Here is a 9,919-nt window from a genome sequence, read left to right as displayed (position 1 = left end):
TAGAGAGAGAGGGAGACAGAGAGAGAGAGAGAGACAGAGAGACAGGGAGAGAGAGAGAGAGAGAGAAGTGGGGAGAGTTGGTGAATCAGCCCTATTTACCTGGTATCGATGAACCACCTCCTTCGACTCCTGGGAACTCAGGGATAAATTCACGTAATTTGTGGAGTCCAAACTGGGTTTAAACAGAGAAAGATTAAAGAGACTCAACACACTCATCCTTCAGCACAAAGACCTGTGACACCCGGTCCCAGTGTATCTAACGCACTGTGACACCCGGTCCCAGAGGGGGAAAGGACAGCGTATCTAACGCACTGTGACACCCGGTCCCAGAGGGGGAAAGGACAGTGTATCTAACGCACTGTGACACCCGGTCCCAGAGGGGGAAAGGACAGTGTATCTAACGCACTGTGACACCCGGTCCCAGAGGGGGAAAGGACAGTGTATCTAACGCACTGTGACACCCGGTCCCAGAGAGGGAAAGGACAGTGTATCTAACGCACTGTGATACCCGGTCCCAGAGGGGGGAAAGGACAGTGTATCTAACGCACTGTGACACCCGGTCCCAGAGGGGGAAAGGACAGTGTATCTAACGCACTGTGACACCCGGTCCCAGAGGGGGAAAGGACAGTGTATCTAACGCACTGTGACACCCGGTCCCAGAGGGGGAAAGGACAGTGTATCTAACGCACTGTGACACCCGGTCCCAGAGGGGGAAAGGACAGTGTATCTAACGCACTGTGACACCCGGTCCCAGAGGGGGGAAAGGACAGTGTATCTAACGCACTGTGACACCCGGTCCCAGAGGGGGAAAGGACAGTGTATCTAACGCACTGTGATACCCGGTCCCAGAGGGGGGAAAGGACAGTGTATCTAACGCACTGTGACACCCGGTCCCAGAGGGAGAAAGGACAGTGTATCTGACGCACTGTGATACCCGGTCCCAGAGGGGGAAAGGACAGTGTATCTAACGCACTGTGACACCCGGTCCCAGAGGGGGAAAGGACAGTGTATCTAACACACACTATCTATTCGTGTGTATGTGTGTGTGTGATACTGTATGTGAGTACTTGTGTGTCTGCCTTTGTGTGAGTCAGTGAGTGTGTGTGTGTGTATGAGTGAGACTGTGAATTTGTTGTGTGTGTGAGTCTGTGCTTGTGATTTGTGTGTGTGTGTGTGGGGAATCAGTGTGTGTGTGTTTGTGTGTGTGTGACTGTGTGTGTGTGTGTTGTTTGTAGGAGTGAGTGTGTGTTTCCTGTGTGTGAGCGAGTGAGTGCTTGAGTGTGTGTGAGCGTGTGTGAGTTAGTGTGTGTGTGTTCCTGAGTGTGTGTGTGTATGTGAGTCTGTGTGTGTGACAGTGTTGTGTGTATATGTGTGTGTGTGTATATGTGAGCGTGTGGTGTGTTTGTGTGAGTGTGTGTGTGAGGGTGCGTGCGTGTGTATATGTGTGTGTGCGCGTGTGCGAGTGTGTGTGCGTGCGAATGTGAGTGACTGTGTGTGTGTGTGTGTGTGTGTGTGTGTGCGTGCGAATGTGAGTGACTGTGTGTGTGTGTGTGTGTGTGTGTGTGCGAGAGTGAGTGACTGTATGTGTGGGAGTGTGAGTGGCTGTGTGTGTGTGAGCGTGTGTGTGTGTGTGTGTGCGAAAGTGAGTGACTGTATGTGTGCGAGTGTGAGCGTGTGTGTGTGTGAGTGTGTGTGTGTGTGTGCGAGTGTGTGGGAGTGTGTCTGTGTGCGAGTGTGTGGGAGTGTGTCAGTGTGCGAGCGTGTCAGTGTGTGTGCGAGCGTGTGGGAGTGTGTCTGTGTGTGTGCGAGCGTGTGGGAGTGTGTCTGTGTGCGAGCGTGTGTGAGTTAGTGTGTGTGTGTGCGAGCGTGTGGGAGTGTGTCTGTGTGTGTGCGAGCGTGTGGGAGTGTGTCTGTGTGTGTGCGAGCGTGTGGGAGTGTGTCAGTGTGTGTGCGAGCATGTGGGAGTGTGTCAGTGTGTGTGTGCGAGCGTGTGGGAGTGTGTCTGTGTGTGTGCGAGCGTGTGGCAGTGTGTCAGTGTGTGTGCGAGCGTGTGGGAGTGTGTCAGTTTGTGTGCGAGCGTGTGGCAGTGTGTCAGTGTGTGTGTGAGCGTGTGGGAGTGTGCCTGTGTGTGTGCGAGCATGTGGGAGTGTGTCTGTGTGTGTGCGAGTGTGTGGGAGTGTGTCAGTGTGTGTGTGAGCGTGTGGGAGTGTGCCTGTGTGTGTGCGAGCATGTGGGAGTGTGTCTGTGTGTGTGCGAGCGTGTGGGAGTGTGTCAGTGTGTGTGCGAGCGTGTGGGAGTGTGTCAGTGTGTGTGCGAGCGTGTGGGAGTGTGTCTGTGTGTGTGCGAGCGTGTGGGAGTGTGTCTGTGTGTGTGCGAGCGTGTGGGAGTGTGTCTGTGTGTGTGCGAGCGTGTGGGAGTGTGTCTGTGTGTGTGCGAGCGTGTGGGAGTGTGTCTGTGTGTGTGCGAGCGTGTGGGAGTGTGTCTGTGTGTGTGCGAGCGTGTGGGAGTGTGTCAGTGTGCGAGCGTGTGGGAGTGTGTCTGTGTGTGTGCGAGCGTGTGGCAGTGTGTCAGTGTGTGTGCGAGCGTGTGGGAGTGTGTCTGTGTGTGTGCGAGCGTGTGGGAGTGTGTCAGTGTGCGTGCGAGCGTGTGGGAGTGTGTCAGTGTGTGTGCGAGCGTGTGGGAGTGTGTCTGTGTGTGTGCGAGCGTGTGGGAGTGTGTCAGTGTGTGTGCGAGCGTGTGGGAGTGTGTCAGTGTGTGCGCGAGCGTGTGGGAGTGTGTCAGTGTGTGTGCGAGCGTGTGGGAGTGTGTCAGTGTGTGTGCGAGCGTGTGGGAGTGTGTCAGTGTGTGTGTGCGAGCGTGTGGGAGTGTGTCAGTGTGTGTGTGCGAGCGTGTGGGAGTGTGTCAGTGTGTGTGCGAGCGTGTGGGAGTGTGTCTGTGTGCGAGCGTGTGGGAGTGTGTCAGTGTGTGTGTGCGAGCGTGTGGGAGTGTGTCAGTGTGTGTGCGAGCGTGTGGGAGTGTGTCTGTGTGTATGCGAGCGTGTGGGAGTGTGTCTGTGTGTGTGCGAGCGTGTGGGAGTGTGTCTGTGTGTGTGCGAGCGTGTGGGAGTGTGTCTGTGTGTGTGCGAGCGTGTGGGAGTGTGTCAGTGTGCGTGCGAGTGGTCATTCTGGTCTCACTCACCCCTTCACCAGCAGATTGACATGGTATCGGACGGCGATCTCGAGCGAGGCCCTGTTATCCTGTAAGGTGCTGGGGTCCTCGTTCTCGCTGAGGGGAGAGAGAGAGAGGGTGAGAGGGGCAGTTCAACAGGACGGAGAGCGAACCCAGCGGCAAAGGAGGAGTCAGGAGTCCGAGGGAGGCAAAAGGCGTTACCTGGTGGATGTAACGTTGAGCAGAATTGAGTGACTCCAGCTTTCAGAGTTCGATACATCGAGCGTGAGATTGAAAACTACCTGGAAATAGAATTCAGAGCAAATGGATTGAACTGGGGTCAATATTCCCTGAGTCCCTCTCTCTCTCAGGGAGATATCTGTACACTGACTGGTGTCTCTCAGTCCCCTCTCTCTCTCAGGGAGATATCTGTACACTGACTGGTGTCTCTCAGTCCCTCTCTCTCTCAGGGAGATATCTGTACACTGACTGGTGTCTCTCAGTCCCCTCTCTCTCTCTCAGGGAGATATCTGTACACTGACTGGTGTCCCTCAGTCCCCTCTCTCTCTCTCAGGGAGATATCTGTACACTGACTGGTGTCTCTCAGTCCCTCTCTCTCAGGGAGATATCTGTACACTGACTGGCGTCTCTAAGTACCCTCTCACTCTCAGGGAGATATCTGTACACTGACTGGTGTCTCTCAGTCCCTCTCTCTCTCAGGGAGATATCTGTACACTGACTGGTGTCTCTCAGTCCCCTCTCTCTCTCAGGGAGATATCTGTACACTGACTGGTGTCTCTCAGTCCCCTCTCTCTCTCAGGGAGATATCTGTACACTGACTGGTGTCTCTCAGTCCCCTCTCTCTCTCAGGGAGATATCTGTACACTGACTGGTGTCGCTCAGTCCCCTCTCTCTCTCAGGGAGATATCTGTACACTGACTGGTGTCTCTCAATCCCCTCTCTCTCTCAGGGAGATATCTGTACACTGACTGGTGTCTCTCAGTCCCCTCTCTCTCTCAGGGAGATATCTGTACACTGACTGGTGTCGCTCAGTCCCCTCTCTCTCTCAGGGAGATATCTGTACACTGACTGGTGTCTCTCAGTCCCCTCTCTCTCTCTCAGTGAGATATCTGTACACTGACTGGTGTCTCTCAGTCCCCTCTCTCTCTCAGGGAGATATCTGTACACTGACTGGTGTCTCTCAGTCCCCTCTCTCTCTCAGGGAGATATCTGTACACTGACTGGTGTCTCTCAGACCCCTCTCTCTCTCAGGGAGATATCTGTACACTGACTGGTGTCTCTCAGTCCCCTCTCTCTCTCAGGGAGATATCTGGACACTGACTGGTGTCTCTCAGTCCCTCTCTCTCTCTCAGGGATATATCTGTACACTGACTGGTGTCTCTCAGTCCCCTCTCTCTCTCTCAGGGAGATATCTGTAAACTGGCTGGTGTCTCTCAGTCCCCTCTCTCTCTCTCAGGGAGATATCTGTACACTGACTGGTGTCTCTCAGTCCCCTCTCTCTCTCAGGGAGATATCTGTACACTGACTGGTGTCTCTCAGTCCCTCTCTCTCTCAGGGAGATATCTGTACACTGACTGGTGTCTCTCAGTCCCCTCTCTCTCTCAGGGAGATATCTGTACACTGACTGGTGTCTCTCAGTCCCCTCTCTCTCTCAGGGAGATATCTGTACACTGACTGGTGTCTCTCAGTCCCCTCTCTCTCTCTCAGGGAGATATCTGTACACTGACTGGTGTCACTCAGTCCCCCCTCTCTCTCTCAGGGAGATATCTGTACACTGACTGGTGTCTCTCAGTCCCCCTCTCTCTCTCAGGGAGATATCTGTACACTGACTGGTGTCACTCAGTCCCCCCTCTCTCTCTCAGGGAGATATCTGTAAACTGACTGGTGTCGCTCAGTCCTCTCTCTCTCTCAGGGAGATATCTGTACACTGACTGGTGTCTCTCAGTCCCCTCTCTCTCTCAGGGAGATATCTGTACACTGACTGGTGTCACTCAGTCCCCCCTCTCTCTCTCAGGGAGATATCTGTACACTGACTGGTGTCTCTCAGTCCCCTCTCTCTCTCAGGGAGATATCTGTACACTGACTGGTGTCTCTCAGTCCCCTCTCTCTCTCTCAGGGAGATATCTGTACACTGACTGGTGTCTCTCAGTCCCTCTCTCTCTCAGGGAGATATCTGTACACTGACTGGTGTCTCTCAGTCCCCTCTCTCTCTCTCAGTGAGATATCTGTACACTGACTGGTGTCTCTCAGTCCCCTCTCTCTCTCAGGGAGATATCTGTACACTGACTGGTGTCTCTCAGTCCCCTGTCTCTCTCAGGGAGATATCTGTACACTGACTGGTGTCTCTCAGTCCCCTCTCCCTCTCAGGGAGATATCTGTACACTGACTGGTGTCTCTCAGTCCCCTCTCTCTCTCAGGGAGATATCTGGACACTGACTGGTGTCTCTCAGTCCCTCTCTCTCTCTCAGGGATATATCTGTACACTGACTGGTGTCTCTCAGTCCCCTCTCTCTCTCAGGGAGATATCTGTACACTGACTGGTGTCTCTCAGTCCCCTCTCTCTCTCAGGGAGATATCTGTACACTGACTGGTGTCTCTCAGTCCCCTCTCTCACTCAGGGAGATATCTGTACAGTGACTGGTGTCTCTCAGTCCCCTCTCTCACTCAGGGAGATATCTGTACACTGACTGGTGTCTCTCAGTCCCTCTCTCTCTCAGGGAGATATCTGTACACTGACTGGTGTCTCTCAGTCCCCTCTCTCCCTCAGGGAGATATCTGTACACTGACTGGTGTCGCTCAGTCCCATCTCTCTCTCAGGGAGATATCTGTACACTGACTGGTGTCTCTCAGTCCCCTCTCTCTCTCAGGGAGATATCTGTACACTGACTGGTGTCGCTCAGTCCCCTCTCTCTCTCAGGGAGATATCTGTACACTGACTGGTGTCACTCAGTCCCCCCTCTCTCTCTCAGGGAGATATCTGTACACTGACTGGTGTCGCTCAGTCCTCTCTCTCTCAGGGAGATATCTGTACACTGACTGGTGTCTCTCAGTCCCCTCTCTCTCTCTCAGGGAGATATCTGTACACAGACTGGTGTCTCTCAGTCCCCTCTCTCTCTCTCAGGGAGATATCTGTATACTGACTGGTGTCTCTCAGTCCCCTCTCTCTCTCTCAGGGAGATATCTGTACACTGACTGGTGTCTCTCAGTCCCTCTCTCTCTCAGGGAGATATCTGTACACTGACTGGTGTCTCTCAGTCCCCTCTCTCTCTCTCAGTGAGATATCTGTACACTGACTGGTGTCTCTCAGTCCCCTCTTTCTCTCAGGGAGATATCTGTACACTGACTGGTGTCTCTCAGTCCCCTCTCTCTCTCAGGGAGATATCTGTACACTGACTGGTGTCTCTCAGTCCCCTCTCTCTCTCAGGGAGATATCTGGACACTGACTGGTTTCTCTCAGTCCCTCTCTCTCTCTCAGGGATATATCTGTACACTGACTGGTGTCTCTCAGTCCCCTCTCTCTCTCTCAGGGAGATATCTGTACACTGGCTGGTGTCTCTCAGTCCCCTCTCTCTCTCTCAGGGAGATATCTGTACACTGACTGGTGTCTCTCAGTCCCCTCTCTCTCTCAGGGAGATATCTGGACACTGACTGGTGTCTCTCATTCCCTCTCTCTCTCTCAGGGATATATCTGTACACTGACTGGTGTCTCTCAGTCCCCTCTCTCTCTCAGGGAGATATCTGTACACTGACTGGTGTCTCTCAGTCCCCTCTCTCTCTCAGGGAGATATCTGTACACTGACTGGTGTCTCTCAGTCCCCTCTCTCACTCAGGGAGATATCTGTACAGTGACTGGTGTCTCTCAGTCCCCTCTCTCTCTCAGGGAGATATCTGTACACTGACTGGTGTCTCTCAGTCCCCTCTCTCTCTCAGGGAGATATCTGTACACTGACTGGTGTCTCTCAGTCCCCTCTCTCTCTCAGGGAGATATCTGGACACTGACTGGTGTCTCTCAGTCCCTCTCTCTCTCTCAGGGATATATCTGTACACTGACTGGTGTCTCTCAGTCCCCTCTCTCTCTCAGGGAGATATCTGTACACTGACTGGTGTCTCTCAGTCCCCTCTCTCTCTCAGGGAGATATCTGTACACTGACTGGTGTCTCTCAGTCCCCTCTCTCACTCAGGGAGATATCTGTACAGTGACTGGTGTCTCTCAGTCCCCTCTCTCTCTCAGGGAGATATCTGTACACTGACTGGTGTCTCTCAGTCCCCTCTCTCTCTCAGGGAGATATCTGTACACTGACTGGTGTCTCTCAGTCCCTCTCTCTCTCTCAGGGAGATATCTGTACACTGACTGGTGTCTCTCAGTCCCCTCTCTCTCTCAGGGAGATATCTGTACACTGACTGGTGTCTCTCAGTCCCCTCTCTCTCTCTCAGGGAGATATCTGTACACTGACTGGTGTCTCTCAGTCCCTCTCTCTCTCTCAGGGATATATCTGTACACTGACTGGTGTCTCTCAGTCCCTCTCTCTCTCTCAGGGAGATATCTGTACACTGACTGGTGTCTCTCAGTCCCCTCTCTCTCCCTCAGGGAGATATCTGTACACTGACTGGTGTCTCTCAGTCCCCTCTCTCTCTCAGGGAGATATCTGTACACTGACAGGTGTCTCTCAGTCCCCTCTCTCTCTCAGGGAGATATCTGTACACTGACTGGTGTCTCTCAGTCCCCTCTCTCTCTCAGGGATATATCTGTACACTGACTGGTGTCTCTCAGTCCCCTCTCTCTCTCAGTGAGATATCTGTACACTGACTGGTGTCTCTCAGTCCCCTCTCTCTCTCAGGGAGATATCTGTACACTGAATGGCGTCTCTGTCTCTTACCTCTGCATGTTGAGCGAATACTGGGTGGGAGATGTTGCAATTTATCACACTTCTGTCCACTTGGGTCACACTGTCAGTACAGTCAATAGGGACTTTCCTGTTGGACTGATAATAAGGAGAATCCAGAGTCACACTTTACACAGGTAGTACTGAGGGAGCGTCGCACTGTCGGAGGGTCAGTGCTGAGGGAGTGCCGCACTGTCGGAGGGTCAGCGCTGTGGGAGCGCCGCACTGTCGGAGGGTCAGCACTATGGGAGCGCCGCACTGTCGGAGGGTCAGTGCTGAGGGAGCGCCGCACTGTCGGAGGGTCAGTGCTGAGGAAGCGCCGCACTGTCGGAGGGTCAGTGCTGAGGGAGCTCCGCACTGTCGGAGGGTCAGTGCTGAGGGAGCGCCGCACTGTCGGAGGGTCAGTGCTGAGGGAGCGCCGCACTGTCGGAGGGTCAGTGCTGAGGGAGCGCCGCACTGTCGGAGGGTCAGTGCTGAGGGAGCGCCGCACTGTCGGAGGGTCAGTGCTGAGGGAGCGCCGCACTGTCGGAGGGTCAGCGCTATGGGAGCGCCGCACTGTCGGAGGGTCAGTGCTGATGGATTGTGTTTAAGTGTGTGTGTGCATTTATAATTGTGCGTTTGAGTGTGAGTTTGAATGTGTTTATGTGCGTGAGTCTGAGTGCATGTGAGTCTGTGTGTGCATGAGTGTGTGTGTGAGTCTGTGGGTTTGAGAGTGCGTATGTGTGAATGGATGAATGTGTTTGTGTGTGTCTGTGTGTGTGTGTGTGTGTGTGTGTGTGTGCATGTTTGTGTGTGTGTGTGTGTGTGTGTGTGTGCATGTTTGTGTGTGTGTGTGTGCGTGTTTATGTGAGTCCGGGTTTGAGTGTGTGTGAGAGTGTGAATGTGAGATTTTGAGTGTGTGTGAGTGTGTGAGTTTGAGAGTGTGTGTGTTTGCGTATGTGTGAGTGCGCGTGTGTGAGTTTGATTGTGTGTGAGTTTGTGTGTGTGTGGGTTTGAGTGTGTGTGTGCATATGAGAGTGAGTGTGTGTTTATGTGAGTTTGTGTGTGAGTGCATGAGTGTGTGAGGGTGTGAGTATGTACATGTTTGCGTGAGTGTGTGTGCATGTGTGTGAGTGTGTGGGTTTGAGAGTGTGTGTGAATGTGTATGTGCGAATGAATGAGTGTGTGTGTGAGTGTCTGTGAATGAATGTTGGTGTGTGTGTGTGCGCATGTGTACGTGTGTGTGAGTTTGAGTGTGTGTGTGTGTGTGTGTGTGAGTGTGTGTGAGTATGTGTGAGTGTGTGAGTGTGTGTGAGTGTGTGTGAGTGTGTGTGAGTGTGTGAGTGTGTGTGTGAGTGTGTGAGTGTGTGTGAGTGTGTGTGAGTGTGTGTGAGTGTGTGTGAGTGTGTGTGAGTGTGTGTGTGAGTGTGTGTGAGTGTGAGTGTGTGTGAGTGTGTGTGTGTGTGTGTGAGTGTGTGTGTGTGTGTGTGAGTGTCTGAGTGTGAGTGAGTGTGTGAGTCAGTGTGAGTGTGAGTGTGTGAGTGTGTGTGAGTGTGTGTGTGTGAGTGTGTGAGTCTGAGAGTGTGAGTGTGTGTGTGTGTGTGTGAGTGTGAGTGTGAATGTGTGAGTGTGAGTGTGTGAGTCAGTGTGAGTGTGAGTGTGAGTCAGTGTGAGTGTGAGTCAGTGTGAGTGTGAGTGAGTGTGTGAGTGAGTGTGTGAGTCAGTGTGAGTGTGAGTGAGTGTGTGAGGGAGTGTGTGAGTGTGTGAGTGTGAGTGAGTGTGTGAGTCAATGTGAGTGTGAGTGTGTGAGTGTGAGTGAGTGTGTGAGTCAGTGTGAGTGTGAGTGAGTGTGTGAGGGAGTCCGCGTGTGCTTGTGGCCGTCCATAGGG

The 9,919-nt window shown here is 53.2% G+C and overlaps 1 long non-coding RNA gene across 1 annotated transcript; it reads right to left on the bottom strand.

The window, feature by feature from the left end:
• Nucleotides 1-97: 97 nt before the first annotated feature.
• On the bottom strand, nt 98-8,146 carry LOC144678615 (uncharacterized). Its single transcript, XR_013576144.1, has 4 exons — nt 8,046-8,146; nt 3,370-3,449; nt 3,178-3,264; nt 98-172 (listed from the first exon to the last, which is right to left on the bottom strand). It is a non-coding gene; the product is annotated as an uncharacterized LOC144678615 (long non-coding RNA).
• Nucleotides 8,147-9,919: the final 1,773 nt, after the last annotated feature.

This window comes from Cetorhinus maximus, unplaced genomic scaffold (assembly GCF_964194155.1).
Source record: "Cetorhinus maximus unplaced genomic scaffold, sCetMax3.hap1.1 HAP1_SCAFFOLD_4873, whole genome shotgun sequence".
Taxonomy (NCBI): Eukaryota; Metazoa; Chordata; class Chondrichthyes; order Lamniformes; family Cetorhinidae; genus Cetorhinus; species Cetorhinus maximus.
This window is presented reverse-complemented; position numbering and strand designations above follow the sequence as displayed.